Source organism: Chamaea fasciata, unplaced genomic scaffold (genome assembly GCF_029207755.1).
Source record: "Chamaea fasciata isolate MVZ Bird 193981 ecotype frontalis unplaced genomic scaffold, bChaFas1.0.hap1 SCAF_1, whole genome shotgun sequence".
NCBI lineage: Eukaryota > Metazoa > Chordata > Aves > Passeriformes > Sylviidae > Chamaea > Chamaea fasciata.
In genome coordinates, this window is record NW_027094086.1 from 5,468,058 (window position 1) to 5,488,935 (window position 20,878).

Genomic DNA, 20,878 nt, shown 5'->3' on the forward strand with positions numbered 1-20,878 from the left:
GTATATAAACATAACACACATAAGAAGGATCATGTTAGAGAAGGGATGTGCTCAGGACTAACAATCCCTCGGGAACTGAAATGATCCAGACCAGCCTTTGAGTCGCAGATGCCTGAAACTCCATCTCAACGCTGTCTGATGCGGCACAGTGCACAGATCAGCCACTTTGGAAAGGTCACTTAAGTGTCTAGACCAGGAAACTGGATATCCATTTTTCTTTCAGTTCCTGACACCATATTTCCCTATATATTTTGGCATTATCCAGCCCCAAAATTTTTGCAAGAGGGCAGATGTTGGCTATAATGTTCCCTCCCTAGTCGAGCTTATTGGCAGCCTGCAATCACCAATCCCACTCCAGAGAAATAACCCCACTTCTACACCTGTGGCTCCATTGGAGCTCATGGCTGTAATGAAAAGGGCAAAAGAGTATAAAAATAGAAGGAAATCATCATTATCCTTGCTTGTAATGAATAAGACATGAGTCTTAGTTGAATTGTGAGTGTATAATATGAAATAAAACAAAATGTACTGGAAAATTTACTGTGTTAGTTTATTCAGAGATGTATCTGCTAACTATTCCTCCAAGCTATCGGAGCTCTGTGCTGGAATAGTGAGTCATGCATGTTGATTTTTAACAAAGTTGTTTAAGGACAAGTGTAACATTTGCAGAACTGCAAATCTTTCAAAAATTCAACATCATTTACATTGGCTGTTCTAATTTCTATTAGCAAGCACAGAAGCAGATGCCTGTCTAATTTACCTGCCTGATAAACTGTTCTTTGTAGTGACCTTGATAATATCCTGAAGAATTAATTTCCTGGGCTAATATTATATTTATAATTTATTTACCACCAGCTGAGTATTTACGTGCTCACAGCTTTACAAGCTGTAAGACGCTGTGACTTCACACAATGTTAGATGGTACACAGGAATCTATTTAATGTATGACTGGCTCAGAATCATTTTTATCACCTATAATTAGGAGTTTATCCCGGTGGGTGGGATTTTTTTTTTCCATAGTAAATCCTTTCTCATACTATTATTTAGTTAAAAATACTATCCTGTGTGCTTGCTGACAGCACAAGAAAACAGAATAGGAACTCTAAATAAATGGAATTAGTGGATGGGTTGCTACACCCTCCCACCACATTCATCTCTCCAAGCTATTTTTGAGTTGATTATAAGTAATTTGGCTTTGGAGGTCGATATTTTTATTTGTTCTAGGGGGCCTGTAATAGAAGTGTCTTTGCTTTTACTTTGATTTCCGTGGGCACATGCCTTGACCATAAAATGTTAGGTGCTATTGAAGTGTTGAAAAATATCTCTTAGTCTCGCAGGGTCAAGAAAATTCTCCCGTGTTCAGATCCTAGAGAAGGTTGTTTCATTTTTTTTTTTTTTTTATTTAGGTTCTTTAGTTTACCTTATAAGTAAAGCATTAGTTTCTATTTTGGAGCATAGAGTGGTTTCACTCCTCTGTGTTTATGCTCAGCAATATCTCACTGCTAATTATTTTCCATGAACTAGTACTGTGCAAGATAATAAATGTTTAATTAACCAAACATCTGAGAAAGTATTAGACTGACTTGTACACAACTTTGTACAGCTATTTGTATACATTCTGAGTTATTTCTAGTGAATCCAGTGGTTTTCTTAAGCTCAAGCACTAGAAGACTTTAGAAATCAACCTTGGCTGAACAGATTTACGCATGGTGCAAATCCCTTCCTTGTGGGGCACTCTGAAGATTTTCCCTGGGAGGTTTGATGCACTCACGTATACTAAAGACGCTCATTGGGGGATAGAGATGCAACCTCTTAGTCCTAAAAGAACTCCTGTCCTACCAGCAAGGAAGGTAGGTGAAACAAATGCAGAAATTCTTAGGAGAATGGTTCCTCACTGCTGGCTGTATGGGGAGGTTTTACCTATGGGGCAGGAGTGGGGTTGGGGTTGTCCCTACACCTTCTCAGTGTGCTCAGCACAGCCCAGCTCTCAGGATGGACCTGGTCTGGCTCTGTGGGTTTCTGGATGGTGTTCCTGCTCCTGTGTGTTCCACTGCTCCCTGACAGGCACCTCCAGTGTGGTGCCAGGCTTAGGCTATGTTGATGCAGTTCAGGAATAGTGCAGGAGCACTTGAGGTTGTAATTGTGCGAGGCTGACCCTTTCATCTTCTGTTCTTTCCTTTTTTCTTCTCAATAATTGTCTCCCCTTCACCACAAAATGCACAGGAGAAGAACAGATTTTCAGGAAAAGTGTTTCCTACCCGTAACTCTGTGGTGGAGTGAGAGGGAGAAATGCCAAGGAGGGCAAGTAAATTGATGTCAGTGAGTTCATAGTCACAGAGGTTGTTTTGGCAGTGTTTTCTCTTCCCCCCCCCCCCCGCCCCATTATAGAATAAGTTTACAAGTAATCTGCTATCACCAGAAAACAGGGGACTGAAGGCACCAAGGGCCCTCTCCTCTCCATCTGCTTTATCCCAGGGGCTTGTGGCTTTTCTCCTATGGTTGGATGTGGGTTCAAAGTGAGCAGGGGATGAAGTATTGATCAAGTCACTAAGAGGAAGGGGCTGCCAGCTCATCTTATTGTGGATTTTTGGTGAAGAATGGTCACTGATGAGGGACTGCATGACTCCCATGGAGTCAAGCATCCCCCACAATCTGTCCTTTAAATAAGCCTCTTTTGGAGTACAGGCATTCTTTATTTTTTTCTCTTCTGGACTCAGTTCTTTTTATAGCATCCACTTTTTTTTAATGTATGTATATGCACACACATCCATGTATATAACTGGAAGTGAATGGAGTGATTTTCTCTCAGTGAACACAAATAAAATCTAAGGAATGGAAACCACAGGGGTGGATAAACATGCTATTTATTCTGGGTGGATCTGTGGTCCCACAGGGGGAGGTGAGTGTCTTAATTTCAGAATAGTACAGACTGAGTTTTCATTAAATCAGTAGATGTTTAATTATATAATTTTGAATGGGAAAGTAGAGAGTGTAGACATATATCTGCAATGAATCTATAATTATATAGTAATTTCTGTAGTTTTGTTAGGTTTTTGGTGGTTTCAGTTTTGGTTTTTTTGACACGTTGGTGATTTTCCTAGGGTTGGTGGGACCCATGCAAAAGCAACTGAAGCCAGTTTCTCTATAGAAAGCATCGCCTGTGTGTTTTCCTGATCTTGGGCTGAGCTTTTCATTTCACTTTTGTGTGGAATTCCAGGCTGGATGCTAAGAGATTCTCCCTGCACTTCTCGGTTTGTAGGTGAGGAGGAGCTGTTGGTAGGGTGATAGCATGAAGAAATAGTTAATGTTGATTTTCACCAAGGAAAACAACACTGTCCTTACTGTGACTCCCCTGTGAGTCTGCCAAGCAGCATTTAACCGTCCCTACTGGATTCACTCATTCTGCTATGGCAGCTCTTTTTAATGAAGGTGGAGCATAAAATGATGAATTCCAGCTATGGGAGGTGGATCCTCTCTTGGTTTAAATGGGACAGCTCAGGGAGTGGTTCTAGTAAGGTACGCCATAATAACATTGTCTCAAAAGCAATTACATTTAGAAGTTTATTACAGAAATTTTGAATGGGTTGGAAGGAACACCAAAGATCATCTATTTCCAGCTTCCTGCCATGAACAAGGATACCTTTCACTGGATCTGGTTGCTTAGAGCTCCATTCAGCCTGGCCTTGAACTATGACAGGGATGGGGCTTCTAAAACCTCTCTGGTCAGCCCATCCCAGTGCTTCACCACCTCTTGAGTAAAAAACACTTTTTCTAATGTTTAACCTAAACCTACTGCCTTTCACTTGGAAGCCATTCCCCCTTGTTCTGTCACTCCAGGTTCTTATAAAAAGTCTCTCTCCATCTCTGAGGTCTTGAAAGGCTGCAATCAGGTCACCCAAAAGCCCTTCTCTTTACCTCCTGAATAATCCAAATTCTGTCCACCTTTCTGCATAGCAGAGATGTTACATCTCTCTAATCAACTTGGCGGCTTTCCTCTGGACTTTCTCCCACAGGCTGATGTCCTACCTACACGTGTAAAGAAGTTAATGCAAATAATAGATTGGATGTACAGGTGCAGCTTTATTTTTGTCTGGGCAGATACTGTGCGATGGAAGCTTGGGCTTGGTCAGTATTTGTGCAAGATGTCAAGAGAACCATGACACTGAATCTTATATTTAAATTACTCTTTTATTTGGACTAGTACATAACCTTGCTCTGACTAAGAAAATTAATGCCATATTAAATTCTGGCAGTTGGTAATGATCAAAACTCCCAAAACACCCGTGGAAGAATATATAAGAAGATAACGACCATCAGTACTCATCTTGCCTTTGGAGAAGTATGGAAACATGGAAATATAGGGCACATCATCAGTGTTAAAATTTGTTGCATTGATTGTCTGAATCCCTTCAGCAAGACAAAAGTGGAAACTAGAAGCTGCTTCTTCAGGGGCATGTAAGATTCATTTTTTTTTTAACTGAGCATAGTTAATGCCTGAAAGAAGATCACCTGTGGGGCTCGTAGAGTGTGCTTGGGCTTCTTTAAAATGCAGGCTGATGCCCATTGAACACATGAGGTCTTGTTCATGTTGGCCTCCAACTGCTGGCTTTAACAGCATTTTCTTCTGAGAAAGGAAAGATTCTTTTTCAAAAGAGCAGATATTGCATTGGAATATGAGATGTCTGATGTCATGTGCAAGAGGCCTTGACGCTGGTCATACTTTTCTGTAGCTGTAAAATTTATGAGTCTGGCAGAGAGGTGGAAAAAAAGCTTTGTTGAGAAATCACCAATATATTTTTCTTGTGATTTCTTCCAGCAGAAAATCCACCAGAACCTCTCTATTAGACTCTGAGCTTTCAGATCTTGGAGGAGGGATATTTTAATCTCTAAGTATCTACATATATAGGAATGTTTGCAGCATCTTGGTCCTGGCATGGGTGGAAGATGGGAAGAAAAATAAAATGGAAAATGTGGCCTTTGATTAGAAGGCAAACTATGCTCTAATGGAGGTGATTAGAGACAAACTGTAGACTTTGTTTGGCCATAAGGCAATAGAGTGATTTTCTTGTGTGATGGCCTGGAAGGCTGCCAAGCTGTTTCTCAGTAACTAATCCTCAGTCAGTTATGGGCACAGAAAACAACACCACATATCCAGCACTTTGCAGGGAAAGGGGTCAGGCACTGATGGTGGTGATCACTGCAGGGAGCAAGTTTTCAATTTCCCAGCAGGAGCACCAGGTCTGTATCACTCTCCCCAACCCATCTGCTTCCCAGAGAGGCAGTGGGGGAACAATTCAAGAGAAGCTGCCTTTGGATCATTATAAAGACAGTCAGTTCTTTGAGAAGCTAATGATGTGATGGCTAGTGAATGACTAGGAAAAAATATCCAAGATGGATCAAGCCTAAATATTAAAGGACTCAGGGTTTTCTTGCCTTACTTCTTATCTCAGAAGAAAATTCCCTCTTTCTGTAACACTGTATAAAAGCATGTCCTGCCCAAAAAATGCACCCATGTGGGCCTTTGTAAGATGGAGTTACTGCCATCTGGAAGGCATTCTGGCCACGACAGCCACCACTATAAGCTTAAGGCAACATCCTGTGAAGCTGAAACTACCAGTTTTAGAGTGACCACTGGTACATTCTCAGCATGAACTTGTGTCCTTTGTGTTCCACTGTTATCATGAAATCACAGAATTATTCAAGTGAGAAAAGACCTCTGAGATCATTGAGTTCAACTCAACCTATCACTGCCATGGCCACCCAAAAACCTTGTCCCTCAGTGCCACATCTACACACCTTTTGTGTGCTTCCAGAGAATGTTTCCACAATTTCCCTGGGCAGCCTGTTCCAATACCTGACCACCCTTTCAGTGAAGAAATTGTTCCTAATATCCAGTCTGTGGTGCAACTTGAGGCCATTTCCTCTTGTCCTTCTTTTCTTGTTACTTGGGAGAAGAGACCTACCCCCACCTGGCTACAACCTCCTTTCAGGAAGTTATAGAGAGTGGTAAGATCCATCTGAGCCTCCTTTTCTCCAGGCTGAACACCCCCAGCTCCTTCAGCTGTTTTTTATAAAATTGTGCTCCAAACCCTTCCCAGCTTTGTTGTCCTTCTCTGGACATGCTCCAGCAACTCTGTAACCAATACTTGAGTAAGTAACCCAGCCAAATATCTGCTGGTTCTGGATATCTCCAGGTGAGCTCTGGGGTGATGGGAATCCCTTTGAATACCCCAGCTATCTCTGTGGATGCTTGTGCTGAGCAGCAGTGATGGAGGGCCTGACTCTTCATGTGCACACACAGTGCAGCCAGGAGAAATGCCACCCAGAGGGATGTCCTGTGACAGCACAGACCCTTGGAAGCCACACCACTGCCAGTAAAAGTCCTGGGCCCTGGCACTGTCCCACCACAGCCTATGGGACACTTGGTGGGATGGGTTCACTCTCTGCTAATGAGCTCTTTCCAAACAATGACCTGACATGGTTCAGGGAATAGCAGACTCTCAGGCCAGGAGCCTTTCCCTAATGGGCAATGGGAATGTGGCATCCCAATTTTGGGTGGATGGGAATAGGGAGAGCAGTTTGGCTCTGCCTTCCTGCCCTCCTGGCCAAAGAATGAGTTTGGTTTGTATAGAAATATGGAAGTTCTGAGCATTGTAAAGCAGACAGGATGTTTGAATGTGGACGCATTGGTCCATACTACACTATTTTTTGGTGGGTGGCAGTTTCCTCAGCTAGTCATAAATGCTGCTGACATTTTTTGCGTAGTGGCACAGCTATCAGGTTTCTAAGTAGCTCTTAGGCAAATCACATTCTTCACGGTGGTTTTTTTTTTTTTTTTCCTATGTGAATTTGAGGTTTGGTACAGTGACCTGTGAAATCTCATCTGAGATGTTGCTGGGATGAGAAGCTCAGTGAAATAAAGAAGGTCTGACCTGATAGTCAAAGCCAAGAATGTGATCACAGAGTCAGAGAATCGCTGAATTGGTTGGGTTGGAGGGGAAATTATAAAATCATCCAGTTCTAACCCCGTGCTGGGGCTAGAGACACCTTTGACTCGATCAGGTTGCTCAAAGCTTCATCCCACCTGGCCTTGAACACTTCTGGGGTGGGCAGCCACAGGTTTTCTGGGAGATGTGTACTAATGCCTCATCACCTTTATAATAAAGAATTTCTTCCTAATCCTCATATCTAATCTAAATCTAGTCTTTTCAGTTTGAAGCCATTTCCCCTTGACCTGTCACTACCTGCTCCTGTAAAGAGTTCTTTTCCAGATTTCTTGTATTATATACGAAGGTTTCTCACTGCTTACCAAGCCAAGGCTGCCCTTGACATCTCCACATGGAGAACTTGATGCAGCTGCCTTTCCTGTTTTCTGCTTTTACTTCTGTGTGATTTATCTAGAATTATTTCTGCTCACCTGAATGGCTTCACATCCCCAGACTGAGTTTTGGGGGCTCGAGCTGTAACAGGACACATTTGTTTGATAGCAGGCCTTGGTCATTAGAGATAGAGCTGACTTTGAAGTGTCCTGTGCTGTGCTTTTAGCTTTGTTTCTTTGTGATCAGCAACAGCAGCAAATGGGTGTACACAAAACAAAACACCCAGCTACATTCCTCACTCATTTGCATTGATCTAAATCCAGATTAATTTCACTTTAATGAATGAGCAACTAAGCAAGAGAGTTTGCCTATAACCATACTTTGTACTAATTAGTATTTTTCTTACCAGTGCCTGCAGAAAAGCCAATCTGTTTTGTATTCTGAGCTGAAAAACACCCTCCATGGTAATTTTCATCACCAGCGTGTATGTCATTCCTCTGGGCATCCACTGCCTCTTAGAAAAACCTGTTGCAGGGCAAAATAATTTCACCAAGCTTCTGGTGCTCAGCAAGCGTGGGGCACGGAGGGCTGGACATGGTCTGTGCCATGAGGACTTTCCTGGAATTCACGCTGTCCCCCATTTGCTCATAGCTGGGTTTGGTGATAGCTGCTTTCCGTGCAGAATAGATCAGCTTTTGTGGCATCCCAGCACAGAGCAGCGTGAGTGGCAGCTGTGCTCGGCGGCCAGGGGAGCTCTGCCTTTGTTGGAGGGGTGGGCACTTGCTCCCAGTTATTCAGAGCCTCAATTAGAGGAGGCAAACTGTGGTTATTAGTTGTGCTCACTGGGGCAGAGCACAATGAGGTCGGCTCAGTGTGCAAGGGAACCCCCTGGATGGCTTGGGCAGCCTAGGCCTCCAAAAGACCCAGGGGGAAATGGGGAGGGGAAAAGGACAAAGCTTTGGGTGCTGGTACCAGGCAGGGACACTTGGGCTAAAAGTGTCAAAGGCAGCCCTGCTCTCTGGAGGGGATGTGGGCGAGGCGTGGGAATGGTGCCGGTGCCAGCAGATCTTGGCAGTGGGGCCTTTGTTCACCGACAGTATTTGCTGAGCTGATGGATCCCATTTCCACTGCCCCGGAGAAGAGAGTGGCAAGGGGCCAACTGGTCCACACTGGGACTTGTGCTGTGTGTTTTAGAGTTATTAAAAGGTTCTTTTAAGAAATGGATTAACTTCCTCTGCTCTGTTTTTCCATCTTCTGCTTTCCCCTCTCATGTGTGTTCTGCTTAATTTTTTGTAATGAACTTGCAGTCTTTTGCCACTTCAGGCTTTTGGCCACTCTAGCTAATGGCAATTATACAGAATATTTATAATCTTATCAGAAAGTGCTAATGAAAAGCTTTAATGTGTCTAGCCATTTTCTTGCAGCAGACTTCACTGTTGCTTCCTTCACACAGAAAGTCCCAGCCCAGCATGTGCCCCGGCACAGTTCTGCAAGCACAAACTCTTTCTCCCATGATCCTCACCTAGAAACAATTTCTTCTTCAGGTCAGCACCTAAAATATCCACTCCCAAAGCCAGTACCTCGGCAAGCCAGGTCAGAGAAACTTGCACAAGCCTTCACCACTTTCACTTAAGGCTCAAGTCTCTCTTTAAGAGGGGAGAAATCCCACCTGCAAAAGGCAGCTGGGAACTTCCTTAGGATTGCCATTCCTATGATAACATTAGCTCCTCTTCCAATTCTCCCTCTGCATGGATAACATATGTCTGCAAGTCAAACGTTGCTGAATAGGTGACTTCCCCAGGAAGTAAAGCTGAAATCTTGTTTTTCCCTCTTCCTTGAGGGACAGAAGCTGTGATCCAGGCAAAATAACAGCTCGGAATGCTCAGTAGTTGCACAGATGTCTAACTCCTCTGTAGCATGCACCCACACCTTCTCCATTGCTTCTGGAGGCAGCTGGGAATGACCCTGCAGGGTTGATTTTCTCTAGTCTTCCCTGATAACACCAAAGCTGGTTGCCCTGTCCTTTACTGGGTGTTTGTGAGTCCACCTGGCTGTTCTCTCTCTGTGTGCAGAGACACATGGAAATCCCAGTCAAGTTCTGTCCCTGCTTTTATTTTGCTTTGTGCCCAATACACTCTCTTATAAAGTCTAGGAAAGAACAGCTAAAGAGCTCCAGGAATTACTTAAGGCATCAACTACACAGGTTATAATCTACCTTTCTGCCCATGCAGAAAAGGGGAGGATTACCTAAGAAAACAGGCCGGTTATTAGGAAAATATTCTTCACTGAAAGACTGTTTAAGCATTGGAACAGACTGCCCAGGGAAGTGGTGGAGTCACCATCCCTGGAAATGTTCAAAAAATGAGTGGACTTTGTGATATGGTTTAATGGACATGGATAAAATGTTGGAGTCAATGATCTTGGAGTTCTTTTCCAATCTTAATGATTCTGTGATTCAGTTCTTCTACAGGACAGGGTAAAAAAACATTAAAGAAGTAGAGTCTGGCTGATTCTCAGTGCCTGTGTGGCTCTTAGGTGCAATGAGAACATCTTCACTGTAGCAGTGTAGAAAGGTGAAATTCCCAAAGTGGCTGTGCTGTTCCTAGTGGATCCCTATGCCAAGTGATGCAGACTGAGGATGCTGAACTGGCTGTGAAATTCCACTTCCCATCTATGTAGCCCCACCCAATGCAGCAATTCCCAGCAAATCCTCTGCAAAAGCATCACTTAGGGAGGGGAAAAAAAGTCCAAGAGGAAAGAAATGAATTGGTATTTGACCTAAATTTGAAAGGCAGGATTCAGAGGTCCTTGGAAAAATTTAGGGATGTGTAAATAAAAAAAATTTAAAAACTCCAAACCTGTTGGATGTGATTTAAAATGTGAAGTCACCCTGCAAAAATACCTTGTGGGGATCAGTTTTACTACAGAAAACTTGCTGAACTGCTGCTGAGGCATTTGATACAATACAGAAAATCTCCTTTCCTGAGGCCACATGAGGTTTTCTGAAACCCCTTTCCATCTCAGCCAGGAGAGGAGCATGCCCAATGAGCACAATGCTGAATGTTGTCCTTCAGGACTCATCAGAAGCTCTCGAGCTAACACACTGTACTTCTGCCTGCAATATTTTATTTTATTTCAGATTTAAATGTCAAGTCCAAATCTCTCATTCCTAACTGACAGCAGGTAAAATTATCCACCTCCCACACCATATACCCCTAGGTGCATGGCCTAGAAGACGTTGTGATTTGTAGGAAAAGAAGCCTCTCAGAATTGATTTGGGACCTCTTAATGAAATGCCTGTCATAGGGAAAATGCTAATTCATCAAGATCAAAACTTCTGGGCAAAAACAATTTATATGAATTTTTGATCATGGAGAAGGATTGCAAAAAAATCTTTGAAGCTATTAAAATTATTTATTTTGAACTTGGGGGTTTTTGTGGAGAAATTTTGGTTTTGGTTCAAAATATCAATTACTTCTTATGTTTTAAAAAAATCAATGCAAATCATGTTACTTTTGGAGAATCGGTGTGCTCAGTTCTCTGGAGAGGGACAATGGGGACAGGTACTGCTGGGCTGACTTTGTAGGTCCTCTGGAAACATAGATTCTCTCATGCTGGGATGTACCTTTTGTGGCTGTACAGCTGAAAGTTTTACAGCATTAACTCATCCTGGCATGTCTGTGGGGAGGTTTGGGTTGTGCTGCTGGCAGACTAGCACAGCAATAGCATAATTTGGTTCCAGGTATGTGAGTAAGAGAGCACAGGTGTATTGCACAGTGTGGCAGCCTTGTATTAATCCAGAGGGCTTAATTATTATTTTTTTTTTTTCCTAGCACAGAGAAGCTTTTAGTTGGGACTGAAGATCTCAGTACTCAGGGGTGGCAGGGCTATAGATGCCAATTGATACCCTTGTGCTTTCCCCCTCTTGACTCCTTTCTTTTTTGTGCTCTGGTTTGATTGTTTCCCTTTTACCTTCTTGCACAGATGTCTTGTCTGCAATATCTTCTTAGACCTCCTTAAAAATGAGTGGTTGACATTTTTGAGCAGGGAAAACTCTGTCGGGGGAAAGAAAGGGGAAATCAGCATTTGAACCATATGCACCAGGCTTGAGTAACAGAGCCCAGGTTGTGCCTGCTTTTATTTATTGCTCACACAGCCTTATTTTCCAGGCTCCACTTGTCACATCCTTTGTTTAGCAGAGTGTGGAGGGGGCAGATGCCATGAAACCCACTTCTGGTTAAGTTGCTTTTCTTTCAGCTGCTTTTAAGCTTCTGAAGAGAGATTGCTGAAGTGCCCATGGAAAGGAAGCACCCAGATCTCTTGTAAAGCTCCTTAGAAAGTTTGGCCTGGTTACATGTTTGGAACTGGCAGGTGAATGAACCTGTTTGGATAAAATTAATATAGGACTGAAGTTATCTTTCAAAATTTAAGTCAGAAGTGAACCCAGTTCTTTCAACCTGGCCATTTTTAGGTGTGTCTGGAAGCTAAAAACCCAGATAATCTCCTAAAGGTCTTTAAATCTCTTAAGACCTTTACAGATACCAATGGTCTGTTTAAACCCTTTGGAGATAAAGAAGTGAGCACTGGGCTTGCTTCTGCCATCCTTCACTCACTTTGAGTAATGTATTTTTCCTGCTGGACTCTGTAGCACCCTGGAAGGCAGAGATAGAGCTCTGAGAGCCAGCAGCTTGTGGTGGCACCCAGTCTTGGACAAACCCTTTTTCCCACAAGATCAGTCATGCTCAATCTGTTTCCATTGGTGTCCCCAAGGTTTAACCCCATGCAGATTATCAGATGGATGTCTTGCTCTCAAATGATGTCTTCTGAAGAGCGATATCACCACAGAAGTGTCCCATTGCTTTCTCCGGCTGGTCTAGGGGCTGGCACATGTCTGCCACTACCTCCTGCCTCTGTGTGGCCAGTTCCATGCCCTACCCAGGAAAGGCCAAATTCAGAAGGATGTGGACAGCAGCCAGGCAAACTTGCTGAGGCATATCCATAAAGTAGCATCCTTCAGTCAGGATGTTTTTTAAGCTGGTTTCTTCTAAGAGGAAACTAAAGTCACTTCTTAAACCCTCTCCATTTTGCAAAGGTGATGTTATAATTCTGTCCAAAACAAAACCGAACTCTTAGCTACAGTCATGTTTTGTATTTATAGAGAAATTTCTTTGCTTTCCTCTTATGATATATTTATACTGCTGCTGGTCAAAGTCCCAAAGCCACAGTTACAGTAGACCTCAAAAATACCCACATGGAAGAAGATACTGTTCAATTTGCAGTTGTATAATTATGCCAGAAGAGTAATGGCAGTCAGAGTCCCTCTTAAACTCATCCTTGAGCTATATTTCTCTCTTGGAAGTTATTTGAGAACACCTAGTGTATATTTATTGATCAGCTGAAAAGCCATGAGCTTTGAAACAAGTTGCTTCTAATTAATTCACTTTTGGAACTACTCTGAGGAAACAGAACGCCTTACCTGCATTTCTCATTATTATTCTGGACAAGTAATTGCTTTTACAGAAATTTAACAAATAAAATAACATTTGTGGTCTGCCCAGGATTCGCTTTTTTAAAAAATCAATTATAAACTATGAGTTGGCATGTCAGCTTTCTGGCAGTGCTCAGATGAGGAGACTCCACGCTCTTGTCTCCGTGCTGTGGCACATGGGAGGATAATGGACAGACTGTCTTGTCCCTGCAGCCAGCAGTGGAAACTGATGGCTTCAGCAGATCTGTAGCTGCCCCGCTCCATTGGGCTCATCTGGGGAATGTGCCTTTGGTGAAGTGAGATTGATGGGGTTCTATAGCAGAAATACTGTATTGTTCCTATTCAGTGAGAACCAACCTACCGGAGCTTCACACTGAGTTTATTTTTAAGCATCCCAGTCGTTTCAATTACAGGACTAACACAGAATTGCTATTTAAAAACCAAATAAAAAACCCCACCTCTCCTGTGTTGATAGCATTTTACAACATTTGAGTCCATCCTAAAATCAGCCATTGCTGTAAGAGATGCTGCATTTTTTTGCTGCTGCTGCTACCAGCTCCCTGTTGTGAAATTTGCTGCTGGCAGAATTTTGCTTCCATATTACTTGTTTAATAGCACAGGAAAAAAAATAAGAGAGATCTGCTAGTGTTAGTGAAATGCTTCTCCTGTTTCTACAACCAACATTTACATGTGTGGTACTAATCTTTATAAGTTTTTAAAGGAGTGTAAAGCACAGATGTTTTAGCTTGGGTCTTCTTACACATCATAGAAATCTTATTGTTCATTACACAAGTGGATATTGGAACTGATCCATGTCCAATGGTGCAAAATCCAAGAATGTAAAAACTTTATTTTCTAAAATTTAATGAATGAGAAGGGGAGAGAGAATGATGGAGTTTTTTATGCTTGGCAGTTCTGTGCCTGTGAGATGGTGAGCAGGTGAGACAACCTACCTGGAATGGTTTCTGTTCCATCCACAGACTACTCATTCCCATCTGCACCCCTAGAGGGGCCCTATTTGCTGATCTCTTCTTTCTGCACTCTTGGGATCCTCACTTTGGCAGGTGGGGTGGCTTTGTCTCCTCACAGCCAGGTGAGCAGTACCTTTGATCTTTGCTCGTTCCTTGACACATTGGAGGATTAGGATCTATCAAGGAGTTAAAAAAATTAGAAACATACAATGCTTTCTGTTAGTATTTATTCATCTGGGACACAAGGTCAAGCAGGAAACTTTTTTAGCCTTGCAGCACCCTGTTCTCTCCAGCCTCTGAGGTACAGGCAGCAAACACCTCAAATTGTGCCAAAGAGCCCAGCAGCTGCATCAGGAGGGAATGCTCCATCTGTGCCAATAGAGCAGACACTGGGGAAGGGCTTGTTGCTGTGGCCGCTGGCTCCTGGAGGATGTGCTCCAGCTCAACTCCGTGCTGTCATCCTGTTAAATATTTTACAGGTCATCAGTGTAAAGACATGCTCATGGCAATTTATCTGCTAAGGCAGTGGTTGGCCACTCAGGAGAAAGCCTGTAGCTCAATCGAATCAAGGACCCTTAGCATGTTAAAGCTTCACCTCTTTTCCAAAATGAGAGGAGGAGGTGGACTTGTGGCCCAGAGCAGCAATGAACTCCTGGCCTGGATGGAGAGCAGCTGCTAATTGCTTTCCTCCAAACCTTGTGCTGTTTGCCGACAAGCTCCTTGGCACAGAGTCTCTGTGTTTGTTTAGGGGCAGACACAAGCAAATTAGCTTGGAAGTGCCAAGGCCTGATGCTATTTTCATAGTTCCCAGAGTGCCACTTATTCCCTGTGGGAGCATGTGCAAATTAATTCTGTATGCTGCTCACTTAAACGGTGCTAATTGCATCAGTCCTCTTGACAATATACTTCTGCTGCCAGTCATACTACGAGTTTCTTGCATTTGTGTGGGTGCACTAGAGAGGGAGAGGTTCTCTGAGCATCCTGCAGTGCAGGTATCCTTTGGAAAGATGAGTCCTCACCACGATGCAGGAACTTCTCTAGAAAATTTTAAAGGGCATCTGAAGCTGAGCTAAGGATTAGATTATGGGATCAGCCTAGAGATGAGGCTGATGGGCTGTAAAGGATTCCCTGTGCTGGTGGAGGTGTGTAGTTGTCACTTTTTGTGTGCTGTTGGGGTGGGAGTACCTGTTGTGGCATTGTCTCTTTTGGACTCAAGATCCAGAGCACAGGACAGAGAGGAATGAAAAATGGAAAAGGCAATTGATAGTAACAAAAGGAGAAGAGAGAGATACTTGGATCCAGGGTGAGAGGATGGTATAAATGCACAGTGCAGCCTGCCACATTGTGGGGAAAACAGTACTTTTCATATCTCTCTGATGTGAAGCTCCAGTGCAAGTGAGGCAGAACGAGAAGAAAAGTGTAGGAGAAGAATTTAACCTTTTTTTTTAAAAAAATTACTTTTTCACCTTCAAAGGACTTCAAATGTTTGCAAATGACAGAAGTCCCTGCATTCCTGCTGTTCCTATTTAAACAGGATACAGTATTTCTTGGCTGTGCATGAGGCCCCTTCCTACTTTCCCATTTGCACTGAATGAATTTAAGGATTGGTAGTCTGTGACCATAAAATCAATTAGCATTGTTGCTCAAGAGGGTCCTTTTGATCTGTATTAGAGAACTCTTAGCAAAGGACGATATTTATGGGATGTATCTAAACTAGTAACTGTAAATGTGGCCAGAAGCATTCCTGGGCAGTGGAATTCACTCATCTGCCCTGGGGTCTGGCACATTTTGCCCCAGGCAAGCTGACACTCCACTGGCACATTTCTGGGGCCCACATGGGTACTTCCAACGTGTTTGTGGTCAGCAGCCCCCTCGTTTTGAGGCTAAGACCATTTGCTAGCATAGATATGGGCTTGAACATGCCTTGGCCTCAGTGCCCAGGAATGCACCCAACCATGCTTGTTTTAATTGGATGGATGTTACTCTGGTGCCTTTGATAGATGTCTAATTTGGAAACTGTGTGTTCCTAGATTTCCCCTAGAAACAATGGGAAGAGGGTAGCTTTTTCAGGGCTACATCAGGGCACCTAAATTTGGTTTCTGCTCTGAATTCCTCTTTGAAGGAGCCCTGTTTCTCCATTCTATAGAAAGAGCCTTTCAAAGAAGTGTCCTCTTGCCTGGAACTTTAAATGTGTGTTGCATGAAAGCTCTCTGGAGTATAATACCCTGCAGTAATTTTGCTTACTCTCTATGTGGAACACACCATCTGCTGAGCAGTGGCAGCACTGAATGGATGGTCACACAGGGATTCACTTTTTCTGGCTACTGTGCTGGAAAAGGGAAGGGAGCCCTGTGGACACAGACACCCAGAGTCCCACTGAAGTCACTTGGGACTTTCTCAGCAGACAGGGGAGTCTGGGGAGCAATTTAGCTGGGAGCTGGTACATTTTCAGAATAATGCTTTAGTGGAAAAATGTGACAGCTTTATGAGGAGTAGGGTGGGCTGTGGCTATGTTTTCTCCACCTGAAAGCTGTGCTGTGGTGAGGGTTTGCTATTCCCTTTTTATTTCATCATAAGCATTTATGATCTCTACAAGAGAGCTGGAGAGGGATTTTTGGCAAAGGTTTGTGGTGATAGAAAAAGGGTAATGGTTCTAAATTGGAAGAGGGCAGATTTATGTTGATATCATGAAGAAATTCTTCACTCTGAGAGTGGTGAGGTACTGGAACGTGTTTGCTAGAGAAGTTGTGGATGCTGAATCCCTGGAAGTGTTAAAGGCCAGGTTGGATGGGGTCCTGAGAAACTTGGTCTAGTGAAAGGTGTCCCTGCCCATGGCAGAGGGACTGGAAAGAGAGGATCTTTAAGGTCCCTTCCAGCCCAAGGCACTCCATGATGCTCTGATTCTATCACTGTAGTGACAGAGAGCAAATGTGGAAACCTCATCCAGCATCAATGTAGGCATTATCTGAAAGAAAAAAGACAGAATTGACCTTGGCTTCAGCAGCCACAAACAGGTGATTTTCCTGGCACTGATGGACTTCAAACTCCATGGTGTGAAGTTTCAGTGTGATTTCAGAAAGGAAAGGAGAGTTGCACAAGGCATTAAACTGCAAAGTGGAATCCTATAATTGCTGTGATGCTCTGTTGTACCTACACCTTGCTACAAATTATAATGTTAGTATAGACACTATTGCAGTATCATTACACTGTCAGAGCCACCTGCCACTGTAGCTGAAAAAAGTGCCACATTTTTTCCTTATAAATTTGTTTCTATGGTGGGTGGCACTTTGTGGAGTGGTTCATTTGCAGGGAAAGAATATCTGACAACAAACATTTGCCAAAAAATATTCAGTTAATACAGGCAGAGAGTGTAGGTATTCTTCCAAAAGAAGCATTTTTAAAAGGGGGGGGGGGGGAAACCCCTTCGATTTGGAGGTTTTAAAATGGTCTATGTGCAATGTTTTATAAAAGAAAAGAAAAGAACAAATAAAGGTAGTACTATATATAGGAGTCATCAACTGACTGCAGGGAATTAAATGTGCTGGAGGAACTGCTGCACAGAGAACCGCCTGCGTAATTAAAGAACAGAGCTAATGGGCTCTGAGAAAGCTCCTCTGAGAAGCCACTTTCATGAAATATTCTTGACTTTAAGAAAAAATTTTCTCAGAGGCCCCTTCCCCTTTAAGTGCAATCTTCAATGGGAAAATGATTTCAATGTAGAAGAAATTTGCAATACTATCTACATAAGAACATGAAACCCACCCACCCCTTAACCCAAATTCGTCTTTCTTACCAGGCTGTCTGGTATAAAGTTTTGGCAGACAACTTTTAGGGAAGCCTGCATTTGCTCTGCATTGCTTCATTCATGGATAGGATTACAAGGGGCTAAACTTCAATGTCAGGGAGTGAGACAACTCAAATATTTGGGTTGGGAGTATCACATCTTTTGAGAGAAACTAGCGAGTTTCCCTTGTGGGAATGGAATAATGATGGAGATTCAGAGTGTCTGAATCTCTGCCAAGGCACTGGGTGCTGCTGAGATTCTGGAATCCTGAAATTCTCAGTCTGGAAAGAAATTAAAAAAAAAAAAAAAAGAAACATGGTAATAAATAATGTTTGCTTTAACCTTCTTGTGTTTCTATTCTCACCTCTCTACTTTATTCTTGTGGAACTTGACAGCTACACATGTTCAGCATTCATTATACACAAGTCCCCAGAGAAGCCCTTGGCAGCTGAGGGCTTGCTTATCCTTGAAAGAATTAAAATAAAAATTAAGAAACTGTTTCAGCAGAGTCCTATGGACACAAGGATGGAAATCGGGCAACGAGGATTTGTGTTTGTCACTTTACAGGGAAAGTTTCCCTATAGAAAGCCCTAAGGGGCAGCAGAATCACACCACTCCTGGCCAGGAATTGTTATATCAGACACAATACTGCCCCTTTCCCTTTCCCTTTCCCTTTCCCTTTCCCTTTCCCTTTCCCTTTCCTTTCCTTTCCCTTTCCTTTCCCTTCCTTCCTTCCTTCCTTCCTTCCTTCCTTCCTTCCTTCCTTCCTTCCTTCCTTCCTTCCTTCCTTCCTTCCTTCCTTCCTTCCTTCCTTCCTTCCTTCCTTCCTTCCTTCCTTCCTTCCTTCCTTCCTTCCTTCCTTCCTTCCTTCCTTCCTTCCTTCCTTCCTTCCTTCCTTCCTTCCCCTCCTCCCCCCACCTGCTTTTCTCTCCACTCTTTTCTCATTCTCTTTTATTTTCCCCTTTGTTTTCTATCCCATTTCCTTGAATTTGTTTTGAAATAGCTTGGAGGCTAAGAGACTCAAACAATGAGATCACTCTCCTTTTCCAAATTTGCAGCCCTATTGTTACATTTTAATGACAATAGGTTATTTAATGTTATTTTAGTGCTAGTGAATGTTCCTGAGCCAACACTTTCTTCTGACATATCTCTTTGCAGAGCATGTACTCTGTAGGACATATTGTTTCTTGCTTTTAAAATTTTTGAGAGCTTTGAGATTTTTTTTCATAGGGAAGGTTCTAAAAAATGATATATAAAAGTGAGGCTTGAGTCCCTCCTCATCAAACAGATCTCAGTGTGATCTGCTTATAGAATAAACCTGCAGTTAAATTACTTTCAGAAATGCTTCCTTCAACAAGAAGCTCCTACAAACCAAGGACACAGGCGGTTCCTGGGCTGCCAGTGCACATCTCCCGTCCAGTCTTTCACCCACTTGCACCCCCAAGTCCTTCTGGGCAGGACTGCTCTCAGTCCCTTCATTCTCCAGCCTGGATGGGTACCAGGGGCTGCCCCAGCCCAAGTGCAGCACCCGCACCTGGCCTTGTTAAACCTGAGGAGATTTCCATGAGCCACCTCTCGAGCTTGTCCAGGTCCCTCTGGATGGCCCCATCCTTCAGGGGTGGCAACAGCATCACTCAGCTTGGTGTCATCTGCTAATTTACATACATAGAGCTTCCTAGTCCCTCTAATTATGGGCCTTTGAAATGATAATGTAAGCCTATTAGAAATTGAAAAATGGTCTATAGAGTTATAGAGCAATTTTCCTGATCTCACTCACAAAAAAGTAATATTTGATGTTGAAGCCAGTGAATAAAGTATTACAGAATACAAATTATTATGTATCCCTATTCAAGAATTTTAATTTTATGAGAAAGAGTTCATCTCTAACAAAACTAATTTTCTTCTATAGAGTTACAGTTTGGTTGATATGGTAACTACCTTGATGAAGTACATTTGTTCTTTAATAAAGTACATTTTTTCTTAGGCATTGTTACTATGTATTGAATTGCATTTGCATTAAAAAGTAGCACTCTGGATTAAAAGCTGACTGATCTCATGTAGCAGGTGTCAGTGGAAAGTCATCATTCCTGGTGCAACTCTAAAGGGATATTTAGCATTCTGGTGCTATTAAAAATTTCCATGAACCACATGGATATAAATGCAAAATCTTTGCTGATAAAAATTTTGGATAAAGCAAGTGATTGACAAAATATTATATAAGGTTGCAGACAAGAAAGAAGTTTTAAACAATACATGTTTAAAGGCAACTGCAAGCAGAGGATGTAACAAGGAACAGAGGCTGAAAGCTCAGGTTAGTCAACTGTACATTCTCTTCTGTAAATCAGTAAAAATTTACAAATTAGCAGAGCCTTAGCTGCAGTGCAGATTTTGTTACTGTCTGCCATTTTCAGTGGGTGCTCATTGCTGCAAATCCTCTGAGCATCACAAGTGTTAGCTCAGAGTTTTGCCTGGCAGTAGCAGAAAAAATGGGCATAAATGCTCTTTGACACCAAAATGTTCACCTGTGTCAGGGCTTTCATGGAAAGGCTCCAACAGAAGGAGGACAGCTTTTGTCTTGCCTTCCCAACTGTGCAGCCCTGAGTGTGGCAATGAGACCTGGTGGCTCCTTGGGACTGATGGATGTGCTGTCAGTCCAGCACTCTGCTCCTTTGGACACACAGAGCTGTGCTAATAACAGGGATGGGAAAGCACCAACCTCATTTGAGCCTCAGTGGATTATTTTGTGGCTGGAAAGGGATCATTGCAATTAACTTCTTTCCCTTGCTAGCTATTTATGCTTATTCCTCGGCTGCAGGCAGTTGGGGAGGAGCCAAGAGGAGCACAGGATATTTGTAAAAGAAAGGCAAAAGTGAGGCCACAGTTCTTGAAGAGGTAATGAAAGACTGTCTCCATCACTATTTGCCCATGTGAAAGGTCCCTTCCACACTTTTTGAAAGCCCCTTTTAATTAGTGGAATGTGCTATAGGGTCTTCCTGGAACTTTCCCTTCTCCAGGCTGAACAACCCCAGCTCTCTCAGCCTGTTTTACAGTAGAGGTGCTCCAGGCCTCAGATCATCTTTATGGCCCTCCTCTGGACATGCTCTAATGATTCTAATATGATACATATAATGATACATATTTATTATTGTTATTATTATTATTATTGTTACTCTTGTTTTTGTTATTGTTATAATTATAACATTGAACATATACAGACCCAATATCTCTACCAGTTCTTCTCATTAAACTGATCCCTTGAGCTACCTGTCCCCATTGTTTACAAGTGTGCAATAACCTATTGATCAGGGAAAAGAAA

At 42.8% G+C, this 20,878-nt stretch overlaps 1 protein-coding gene across 1 annotated transcript in view; it reads left to right on the forward strand.

Moving 5' to 3' along the window:
* The window catches only part of COL22A1 (collagen type XXII alpha 1 chain), a 201,780-nt gene that overhangs the window by 16,394 nt on the left and 164,508 nt on the right, over window positions 1-20,878 (forward strand). The gene's annotated exons all lie outside the window — the stretch shown is intronic.